The sequence below is a fragment of the Harpia harpyja genome, chromosome 5 (assembly GCF_026419915.1).
Source record: "Harpia harpyja isolate bHarHar1 chromosome 5, bHarHar1 primary haplotype, whole genome shotgun sequence".
In the NCBI taxonomy this organism is placed as follows: Eukaryota; Metazoa; Chordata; class Aves; order Accipitriformes; family Accipitridae; genus Harpia; species Harpia harpyja.
Genome location: NC_068944.1, coordinates 29,601,699 through 29,613,933, shown reverse-complemented (window position 1 = coordinate 29,613,933; position 12,235 = coordinate 29,601,699). Strand labels below are relative to the sequence as shown.

Genomic DNA, 12,235 nt, shown 5'->3' with positions numbered 1-12,235 from the left:
TCAGGAGTTCTGTTGCTTGCTTTTTCTTATGACTTAAATGTTTTCCTAGCATGGGTTTTCACTTGAAGTTGGATGTTTGATAGTGCCTTTTCTTTTTAATTAGAATACTGATGTGCAACTGCATAATCTAAACATTCAAAGTTACATTAGTGTTTCTTCATACTGATTTACATGGATTATTTTTTTTATTTGCCCTTGACTTGTAATGAGCCTATTAGCTACAAGCTATCTCTATGCCCATGGGCAGAGCCTGATTCTAAAAGTAAAAGCTGACAGCTGTGGCCAGAGGGGGCTTTTCAATGCAATACAGTGTGGCTTTGCCAATAATTTTAATTTCCTAAGCAGAGTTTGGCGGGGGCGGGGGGGGGGGACACGGGACACACACACTTTCATTGTTGAGTCAAAAAATTAATGAAAGAGACGTTTCTTTTTTATTATTTTTCCTTTGTTTGAAATATTCTGTGCTTTTATGAGAACATTGTGAAAATAAATCTGCAGTATTTGGACAGAAGTAGTACAGAATGATTTCCTTATCTGAATTCAGTGACTGCCTTGCATGGGTGAATGCTTGTCATGGTCCAAAACTTCAGAAGCAGATGGTAATACTGGAAAAAGTAGAGCAATTTCAAGGAGTACTAGAAACTTGATAATGTTGAGGTTTTCTGGAATGCTGTACAAGGCACTGAATGTGAATATTACATTTTAAAATAAACAATTTTGATATACTTGCATCTGTGCACCTATTAAGCAGAGATCAATAAATAGCTCATGATAGTTAATGTGCATCTCGGTCTTACTGCAAGTATTCTGGGGGAAGAAGGAGGAAAGCATGAGGAAAAAACAAATTTGAGAGAAGTCTGAGTGATTCAATTGACTTCACTATGGATTTTTCTTTTATTCCAAGTCACAAGTTTGGAAATTCATGGTGAGACAAAATATGGAAAGCTGTAGTTTCCTGCGTACTTATCATTACAAGTTAAGACTGGTAGTTAGACATGAGTTTTGTAATTTCCTCATACTTCTGTCAAACTGCAATAGATGTGAAAACAAGGGACGTCTGTTTTTCTCAAATGATAAATGCAATACCTTGATGGCAATTAAGTTATACAGGCTCAGCTCTCATTAGATGCATTGTTTTGTTTTTTTCTCATTTACGTTCTTGAAGCAGAAAATAATAAAATTTCATCATTTACAGTCAGCACAGAGGTTGCATTAAAAGTTTTAAATGAATTTTACTTTGTAGAAATTCATGGTTAACACTGAAGATGAATCTTGCCATACAGTGCTGAAGAGCAGAACATCATGTCAGCTGATCCTAGTGTAGGAGCTGCAGGGAACTCTACAGGGAACATCACACTTTTCGGGAATCCCTTCGCTTTCCAGTTGCTGTTGTTGTAGGGGGCAAGAGCCCACATCCTGTTGTGTGTCATTAGAAATGACACAAGGTTGGAGGTGATTTGGAGGTGGAGTGCTTGCTTTGGGAGAGGTTGGCTGGGAGATGGCACTTGCCAAAAAGGTGTCTTCCTTTGTTCAGCCACCCTGCTCCCTTGGGTGTTTTTCCTGCCTGCTTTCTCCATCTCTCCAAAAAGGAGGGCCAAGAACTGCCCTTTTTTCCCTTTTTTATTTCCTCTCCCCTGCCCCATCTAATTCATTGCTTCCTGCTTAGCCAGGTAAAGTCTTGTAGGAGTGAGGAGCGCTGGAAGGCCAGGCCCTGACAATTTTAGCGTCTCACCAAGTCTGTAAATGATCTGTGGGCTTTGCAGAGCACCTGTGCAGTGCTGGCACTGCCACTTACCTTTTCTTCTCAGAGTTCATTCATAACTGTATAACAAAAAAAAGATGAACTAATGCAAATATTTGTATTTTTTTGCACTGTCACACAAATCCAGCACAGGTATTAGTATTGTCTGTCTTTATACTTAAATTCCTCACTACTTAAATTTCAAAAGCAGTGGTGTTTGGTATTTGGGAGTACTGTTAAAGCTGTATGACATTGACTTAGATGGTAAGCACAACTTTGGAGAATTTGGAGGAAGAGGATTTCTAGCACAGGATGCTGAAAATGATTTAAAAAAACGCAGAGCTGTGTTCACAGTTTTGAGCAGTTATGCCTGTAAACTTCCTATTAAATATGCTAAGAGATGCAGATGGGCTTTTCAATAATGCAATAAATATGCTGTGTACTAAAGGCTTTGATTTTTAAAAAACAAACCCCCAAAAACTTGGTTTTATGTAATCTGCTGTGCAGCCTTTGTCTTTTGTTTCATGCCATTCAACAGCTCAGTATGTAATACCAGGTTTTGACACCTAGTCAAGTTTGTCATCTCCCATGGTGCAGCCTTTGCTCTTAAAAGGATATCATCATGCATACGGGAGACTACCGTGTGGATAAAAAGCATCTAGCTCGAAGGAACTGTAAGCCACACATGCGAGTGAGATCTTGCTGCCCACCGACAGGCGTGATACTAGACGCAGAGGCCCAGGCAGCCCCCAGGCATGGTGGCATTTGTGTGACGTGGGAGGGAGGGCAGTGGGCAGCGGGCAGCTGGGTTTATTGAGGCACATCGTGCCACCAGTTCTACCAAGCAAGGCTAATCTCTATCTAAGGAGATTAGACCTGTGCTCCACCCTTGCACTGGGAATGAAGGCTCAGTCACAATCTTCAAAGTCTTGGGTGACTTGAGATGCATTTCTTAAAAGTGTGTTTAAAACCAGAATAAAAAGCAAGTCTCCAAGAAGATAATCTTTCTATTTAAGAAGTGTCTAGCTATAGAATAATCTTCCAGACACTATCTCAAGTAGAATAGCCTTTAGAGAGGAAAAATAAGTCATCTTGAAGAGCAACTCTGTTTCACCCATTGCAGCATAAAAAACAATGTAAGAAACCCTAACATAAAGTCTTTTTACATGTTTGGCTGAAATAGTCCTTTGTAAAGAAAAAGAAGTAAGAAAAATGGGGGAACCCTCCTCACCTCAACAGAGGCTCAGAGTTGAACTTCTCATAGAAGACAGGTTTCAGTAACCTCTAACCTTTTGCTGTCAGTATTTTTAGCATGGAGAGAGCTGAGGATGTAACCTCCACCCCTCCTTCTTTTTTTCTTCCCCTCTAGTTTTTTAGCTTCTGTTAATCTAGTGTTACATGTTGGAGAAGGAAGTTTTTTATTGCTACCAGTTAGTGTCTGTTCTTTAATACAGTTCTTACTTTTTTTTAAGTTGCAGAAAATAAACACAAATAAAAAAGTATGGAGTGAGTGAACTCAGAGTGAGACCAGAAGGTGCATGTGCATCAAACTTCTCTTTGAACGCTACAGATACCAAGGCTATTTAAAGTACATGACATAAGCAGTGTAGCAGTGAGTCGATGGCCCTTATCTCTAGCCGTCACCTCGGTGTCAGATCCGATGGGACCTGGGCACGCAGGCGCATGTGCCGTATGCCCAGCCGCCGTCCTGCCGCAGCTGTGCAGAGGTCAGATGCTGAAGGCACCTCTGGTTGTCTCCAGGCAGCTGGCAGAAAGCGGCTGTGGCTTATTTTGGTCCAGTGACTTTGTCTCTGGCCACAGAGCAGAGATATGAAATAGAAAGGACTGTGTGCTTCCAGGAGCCTGTAGTGGGTGTGATTTAAGAAGTTATCTGCAGGTGACAAGGTTTTCCATAAACCTCATCATACAGATATTTGCTGTCTTTTCTGCTAGATGTATTATTAGTTGGTAGTCATTATTGTTTCATGCATTAAGCAAAGTTAAAATGTAAAAGTGAAGTTTTCAGTCAAAAGTGAAGCAAAAAATAAGACATCAAGGGAAACAGGCAGTGCAGCTTTAAATGCTGAATACTTTTAATAACACTTTTAATAGCTGACTTTTGTCTCATGTTTTTGTGGGCATCCTTTTACAGCTGAAAGAGGAAGAATTGAGGTCAAATTCTGCTGTGCTGGATGGAGAAGTAATTTGTTTCTCTACTGGCACAGTCTGCAATGTATGACTAAAATATGCAAAGGTGATGGAAAAAAAATACTGTTAAAGGAAATGACATAACCTTAAGGTGGGGGGGAATATTACAATGTGAGCCAAAGTATTTTGCTTCTCAGTTATTTGTCTGTCTGCGTACGTAAAATCATGTAGATCTATTAATTTAAAGTGACCAGACAGTAATAGGAAGAATCTTTGGTCTTTAGGTGGTTAGACCTGACATACAACCCAGCTGTCTGTACACTTTGCCTACTAAATTAACCCAGCTTTTAAAATGCCCAAAGAAAATATTTAAGGTGGGGAGAGCACTACACTGAAGTACAGTACGCTGGAAGTTATTTTTGATGTAGAAAGAACAGAAAATAAGAGATTGTGACAGTTCTGGTAGTGGGATTGGATTCACAAAGCTTTTTGGGTGAGCTTTCTAGCAGTTGGTGACAACTGAAGCTTTTGTGGTTGTAGGGTTTTTTGTTTGTTTCAAAGTTCCAGGTTTCTGCTGAAATATATTGACTCGGAGGGAATTGGGCTTTATCAAGCTGCTTCTTACACTAGCTGTACGCTGCGAATTCTGTAGAACCTGCCTTGATGTTCCCTGCCCTACGAGAAGGCTAAACCCCTCCATTTCCCAGTGTTAGACCTGGGAACCTCTGGCAAGTGTGGTTCAGAGGTTTGATATAGAATTAATACACAAGGGAATGAATGTGCCATTGCTTTAAATCAAGATGGTCTTCTGTCATCTTTTACACTCCCTGAGAACAAAGAGACTCAAGTTGGCATACTTTTTTGCCAACTGAAGTCTGAACAGGGATGTGGTCAAGAAGGAAAATTGGGAGGAAGATATCAGGGCTTTAAAGCTCTTTCATATTTTTCCAGGCAAAGTTTTGTTAGGAAGGAGCTTTGTGGTGATGCTTTTTTTGTTTGCAAAGTTTACTGACAATGAAAAGCCCTGTGTAGCACAGGCTATCATTATCACTATCCGTGGTCTAACCATTGCGCAGTACGCATGTTTTGTGATGTCTATAATCTTCTGACAGGACAGGGCTGCTGAAATGCCATGTAAAGTTCATTCCATCCTTTTTACTAGTTAGCTAAATTATCTTCAAAAAGCTGGTTTTGCTTTGTGGTGAACCTTGGAAGACATTCTCTGGGGTTTTCTGTATGTAAGAACTAATGACAGCATTACAAAAATAGCCCCAAACTTCTTTGATAGTTGTCTGGCTCCACTCTTCATTTGTTTTCAGAGTAGTTGCACATAGGCTAAATCAACCTTTTTGACTTAAGTTTGTGCTGTGCAACAAGAGGCTCTGGAGTTATTGAAGGACTCCCAAATCTGTCTTTCCTATGCTCCCACTACATTCCTACCTCCCTGAAAGCGGGACCCAGCCCTACCCCTCTGCACATTTTCATCCTTCTTTCCTAAATGCAGACCCCAGGATTGGTCTTGCCACTGTTCCTGCCATTGTCGTCCTCCTCTGTATCCCCAACCTGCCAAACCAGAAAGGCCTCATTTTCTCAGTGTGTACCTCAAGAGCCAAATGCACCTTTGCTTCAGCATTATAGGAGTGGTACTCTGCTAGGGGAACAGGTTACTGTTGTCACTTAGCAGCTGACGACCTCCTTGTGCATATGCTTAAGTTGTGGCATACCCAGAAGGTGGGAAACCAAAAGCTACTATCCATTGCTAGGGTATGCCAAAACCATTTGTAGGTGTAAGGTACGTATTTCTAGTGCTATTGGTTCTAACTAGATCATGCTGCAGATCTACCTTGCCTTTCTTGTACAGCCTTCTCATCTCTTGCAGACAGCCCTGTGAAGTGTGTGATGTTGGGAGTTGGGACATCAGGCCCACATGAGGTTTGTATGCTAAGAACTGACCATCTCATAAGGCTCACAGAAAACCCAATCCCTACTCCACTTTCTCAAGAGTTGTATGTAAATGGTATGTTGAATAGTGGAATTATTCTCAACAAGAGGTGGTGAGCATTCTTGAGAGCGTAATGGAAGACCCGAAGTGCAGGGGTTACACACCAAAGAGGCATAAATGGTTCTGCAGGAATAATGAGAAGTTATGCTGCAGTTGTCTTCTGCTCTCTTGGGATGTGGTGCAAGACCAAAGTTAACTTATTTTCTCATAAACCCCATAATCTGTCAAGTTACTTAAATGTTTGTGGTTTTGCTTTGTAGGAAACCGTTCCACAAGATGCAGTACTCAAAGGGCCGTGCTCATTCTCCAGGCGAGATTACAGGGTGGGGAGAAGTCGTGTCAGCTTAAAAATAGGGAGGGAGATTCACTCCCCCTTTTAACTTTCTTTGTAACAATGATAAGGGTAACTAGACTTTGAAGTCAGCCTGTATTTTAAGTTAGTGATTTGCTGAGTGAGGAAAGTGTGACTGGTTGATTTCATTACAAAGATGTCTGAGATGACCAGGATACTACAAGTTTTGAAAAGTTTTTAGATGAACGCTATACCTTTTTAGAGTACGAACGAAGCCCAGAAGTCCAGCCACCTTCCTGCTCAGAGCAAACCTGATTTTTAGTAGCTCTGGGTTTGGCTTTGCTGCTGAGGTTGACTCTCCTAATGGGCTGGAAAGAGTCAGGCAGCAGCTGCGTGGTGAAGCCCCGAGCACCAGCCCATCGGGGTGCACTGGCACTGGCAGAGACCCAGGTGCGGGCAATTGCATTTTGGCTCCTGAATATCGCAGCAGCTGGACCTGTTTAGCTGGGTACTTCCTGTCTGTCCTTCAGCACCGGCTTAAAAAAAAAAAATAAAAAAATCCACTGACTTAGATGGCAATTAGAAGAAAAAGTTAGTGAGGGCGTATGTTAAGAATGAATAAACATCCAGAAGAAGTTTATACTTACAGATGTTTTGAGCGGTCGGTAGCTTGCAGGGCTTTATTTCCTCGCCGGGAAGGGACCTCTTGGTCAAATGCCAAGACTAAAGTGTTAGAAAATGAGTCTGTTTATCTCTTCACCATTTGTCATGCTCACTGAATGTCTAGATTTTAATTTTTTTTTTTAATTAACTGGCTTGCAAACCCCCTCTCCCCCCATATTTCTCAATTCCCAACCCCCCTGGCCTCTCGCCACCATTTGCAAGTTATTGTTTTGTTTGTTGACCAAAATGGCGCTAGTGGATTTTTAGACAGTTTCAACTGAAAAAAATCTGGATAATTAGGTTTAATTCATGGAAGAATAATACCTGTATTGTAGACAAGGGGTTCTTTCAAGATAAATCTTGTCAGTAGCTACAAGAATGATACTGAAGGAAAACCACTCTTTTAAGGCCCAACACGGGAGGATTTTCTTTTGGTAGGCAGTGAAGGGTGAGCTGCAGAAGATGTTAAGGGTTTGTCTTCATCTCCTTTCTGGTTTGCAAGCTGCCTAACCAAAATGTACGAAGAAAATTTTTGCTTATCCTTTTCAAGAAAGTGTTGCCTCAGAATGAGGCATTTGCAAACACTATTTTTTTTTTCTTTGTGCAGGTGGGCTAAAGAAGCGAGTTGTAGGTTGTGTGCAGTTTGGGGAACATAAATTAATCAACGTACATATGTAATTGCCTGTGACACATTTTTATATGCATACAAGAACTAGAAATTTACAAACAAACATGATTGCTAATACAGTAAAAGATCATTTTCTTAAAACTAGTTTCTTTATACTCACTTGTAAAACAGAAAGTGACCAAAAATAGGCATTCTTATTGAGTTTCTTTTATAAATTATTTTTTGCAGGTATATTAACTTGAGAAAGGATAGAATGTTTTAATTGCTTCAATGGCTTGTATTTACAAAACTGTTCAAGAGGTTTTTTAAATTGAAGTTTATTTGGATTCTGTGATGGTCATTTTGACACCAAACTGTGCTTTTCCCAACACCTACATCAGCTGTTTGGGCATAGGTTAAAGCTTCTTGCTTTCCATGAAGTTTTGAGATGTTGATCCTTTTAAGGCTTAGTAATCCAAAAAGGAGGTGGCCAAACTGCTGTGCTATGTGCTATTACAATTACTGTTTCTTTTAATTTCTTTTTCGAAGACCAAACTTGAAATACATAAAGTTAGCTCAGGAAAGCAAGGGTCTGTTTGACCGAAGACCCTTTATGCTTTCTTCCCTTTTCCACTGAGAATCAGATAATCTCATTTCTGATGCTGCTCAGAGTTCCATAACATAATTCTGAGCAGACTAAATGTTCAGCTTTATCTAATGACTTCTGTGTACTTTTGAACTGACTGCATAAATTATATAGTAGAAGATTCACGCACAAAATATACAAATACTGAGTAGCAGTAAATGGGGCTTGTGATAAAATTCACTCTATGCAGATGGCCCATTTAAGACACTTCTACTTGACAACGCCTGCCAAAGGTACGTTTGCAGGAGGAGGGAGGGTAGTAAAAGGATGAAATATAATCCTGGCACCATCTAAAAGGACAAGCTGTAAGTAAGCATTTTACTTGACAGCCTGTCCAGGGTTTGGGGATCAGATAACTTGGGTGCGTTTCTTTCTTAGTTTTGTGTTTGTTTTGGAGACTGCAAACAAACATTACTTGAGTAATAGAGAGAAACATAAAATAATGTGGGTTTTGCTTAAGAACTTGGTTATTAAAGGGGGCAGCAGTCAAATTAAGGAGTGATCACATGGTACTCTGAGTGCCATCCCTCAAACAGGGTAAAATCTAATTTCTGTCTGGTGTGTGGAGCCAAGGGACGCTATATTGAATAAAGATTTAAAATTAGACTCCAAGAAAGGAAATGTAAATTCAGTGAACTGTGCCTAAGTTACGGGGAAAAATCAGAGGGAACGAAAAGTCTGGGCAGGCTGATGACAGGGCTGCGGGGGTGCCCTTTGGGACAGCACCCTGTCATAAAAGTGGTAGGCAAAAATGATTACGTTACGTTGTTAAAATACAATTGACCTTAGAAATAATTTTTTTTTTTTTTGAGGAAAAAGCATCATATAAATCTGACATTATTTAGGACCCTTATTGATATTTACAGCCATTAAAAGATAGCTATCTCATTTAGAGGAAAGTAATGATGCTTTTCTCCTTCTAAAAGATAATTACTGTAAGCAGCAAACATTAAAGGTCAGTGTTGCCAGAAAACTCTTTAGGATATTCAAACAAGCTATTACCAGTTAGGAGGCTATATCCCATACCTAAGGGGTGGGGTTTTTTAATACAACCCCTTAGGGTGGAGGGAAATCTTACAAAAGGTATTATAATAGCCTTTTATCTAAAATTGGAGGCTCTCACAAGCATAGTAACATTTCATAGAATAGGACTCATTCTAGAAATTGAATTGAAAGCTGTAGTGCGTACAGGATGCAGACAGTGAACTAACAAAAAGTCAACAGAGGATGCTATATTGTATTCTCACCCTAAAATGTGTGTGTTCTAGAAAGTGTGTCTGTAAAAATGGCTTTGTACTTCCCAGTGTATTGTTAGTGAGATCTATACCAAATACGCTTACTGTACAAGTTTAATTATGTTCCCTCTGATTGCTAGCCTTGCTTTTTCAGTCTGGAACCTAAGTTTAAAGTGCATTTTTCTTTATCATCTTCAATATTAAAAATTGTGTGGATTCAGCTAAGCCTTTATTTTTGCAGCTCTAGTTCTGGCAAGTTTGCCCAGTGGTGCTGGTGCAGCCATATTGTTGAGATAGACTGTATAATTATAAATAAAAGAAACTGCTTTCTCCTGGTACTTAGGCAAAACAACCCATCACCCTCCAAAAATAATTTTACTTAATACTCTCATAGGTGTATCGGCTTTTTGCATTTGGCTCAGTTTATAATCAGCACATTACGTTGTTTAGGAAAGCATCTTTCTAGAAAGGGTGCTATAATGCCATTCTTTGTTTTTCCTTTTGTGTATAAATAAGTGTCTCCTTCATCCCTATGAAGTATGTATCCAGTGATGCATTCGTTTGTTTAGTTGTTTGGGGTTGGGGTTTTTTTTCCTGGACAATTAGGTAACTTTTCTTATTGCCAGAAACTTTTGCTAGGGAGATGCAAAAATAAATCTCTCTACTTTAGTAAATCTGAGAACCACAGACCCTTTCAAAGACTAGATGTAAATTTGCTCTCCTGGAGTGTCGGTGTTGCTATCCTTGAACCTTAGCAGATATCTTGTCCTTGATCTTATGGAGTCATATACAGGCTTTCATGAGTGAGACATAGCCAAAAACATTGTCTTTTTCTTTTCCCATGATAGTTTTTTCTAAACCAATGCCACTTAGAAAGCCGATGTGAGGAAATTCCTACATAATAGTACATGAACTGCTGGGATTTAAACCCTTCTGTCATCTGCTCTATTTTATGCTGGTTTGACACGTGCATGAATTTGCAGGTTCAACAGCCGAACTGTTCTGCCTCTGCCCTGTTCAGTGCTGTCTCTGGAAAGTGGTTCATGAAAGGTTTTTATGGATGCTTTTCAGATGTTGATGTAACTGAAAAAAAGATGGGCTAGGATTTAGTAAATCTTACTCAACACCTGAAAAAGGAAAAAGGGATGTGCTTCTTATTTCTCTCACCCCTTTGTCTGTGGTAAGGTGTTAATCCCTGGAGCATGTCAGAGTATTACCTCCAGATTCTTCTGGGGAAGTAGGTGGAGTTTTTGTTGTTGTTTTGTGGGTTTGGTGGGGGTTTTTTTATTCAAAGGTTTGGGTTTTTCTCATGTTTGAGAAGGATTCTCTAAGGGCTTTCTTATTTTGCTATTCCTGTTCGTGGTTTTTATTTAAAAAAAAAAAATCATCTCTTATTTGTCTGGCCAGTGATAGTGCTTTCCAAATCCATGTTTTAAAATTCCTGCTGTACCAGCAAGCCCATGTGGGGAAACACCAAAATTGCAGAGAAGAAAACAAATTCTGTAGGTGAATGACACAGACTGGCCACTGTTACGTAGCTTGCTAAGAGCTGTTCCCACACGGAAGGCTGTTTTTCTCCAGAGATGGTGCAGGGTTTTGGAAGTTAAGAGTCAGGGGAAGCATGACTTCTTTAAACGCAACTGCGTGGTAAGTGATTCTTATTCAAGACTTTTCCTGATACTCTGCTTCCGTTGTCCTTATCTATGCAGGCTGGTGCTCTCATGGTACCCTCGAGGGTTATGCAGTCTTAAAGAATTCCTCCTCCTCCCTATTCTGTGTCCTTCAAATACTTTGCAGATAATTATCATGACTCCCTCATTTGTTGCTTAGCCAAGATATACAGTATGTTCAGCTCTTTAATCTTCCAAAATTAATTGCTCTTGCCAGGCGGCTTCTTAGGTTTGTTGCTTAACTTCCTTTGGTTTGTCTTTATTCTTCTCTTTCTTAGACTTGGACAACCAAAGATCTGGAGGACTAGTAAGAGAAGATAATAGAGTAGATTGAGCCTTTATCACTAATTGTCCTGCCTCTAGGCTTCCTGGACGATGTAGCCTCAAACAGCATATGCCATGTTCTTTTTGTCCTGTAGGTCATTGGAAGAGGAAAGTCGTCTGTAGTATTACTACGTTAACTTAAAAAGGAGCATCAGCATCAAGTAGATGCAATGAATGTAAGGGGTTTTTTTTTTGTTGGAGGGGAGAATGATTTAAAGAAGCATAGCAACTTAGCCGTACTCTGGTTATGAGAGAGGCTGTAGGTTTGTAGTCCTTTTGTAGCTTTATTTTCTTGACCTGGTAACCTGTAGTCGCTTCTTGTATTTGAATGGCGTTTTTAAACCAAAGATGGAGGAACAGTTGACAAATGTGTAAATGATGACAACTCTTATTCTAGTGAGAACTAGTAGAATTTTTATGGCAAGTTACAGAAGAAATATGTATGACTTGCTGCCAGACATTTTATGTCAGACAATTAAAATTATTTAGGGAAAGCTGGGTATCTGAAACAGAATCAGAAAGCAGATCAGTCTGGGGAATTGTCCCATCTGGCAGCTGTCTGCAAGAGATCACTGCAAGCAAGAATAATCTTTTCTTTCCCCCAAATAATACATGCTTTTCCAAGTTTAACACCAGCCTTTTAGAAATAAGTGTTTTGAGTTTCATTGCCCCCACTGGGTGCAAGTAAGTACCAGTGAGAAAAGATGCATCTCCAAACTGAAGCAAACAAAAGGATTATTGCCCTCCAGAATTGTTATCTAATAGGTAAAATCTCTCAATCTCAGATTTTTTTTTTCTGGCATAGCAGATTTTTTTTGAAAAGATCTTATGGCAGAGTAAAACAACAAATATCATAGGATTTGAGCAACCATGACTTCCTTGTTTCTACAGCCAGCTGCCTTGTGTC

At 39.8% G+C, this 12,235-nt stretch overlaps 1 protein-coding gene across 2 annotated transcripts in view; it reads left to right on the top strand.

The window, feature by feature from the left end:
- CDH2 (cadherin 2) overlaps window positions 1-12,235 on the top strand; it is a 117,835-nt gene that overhangs the window by 29,071 nt on the left and 76,529 nt on the right. The window lies entirely within an intron of this gene.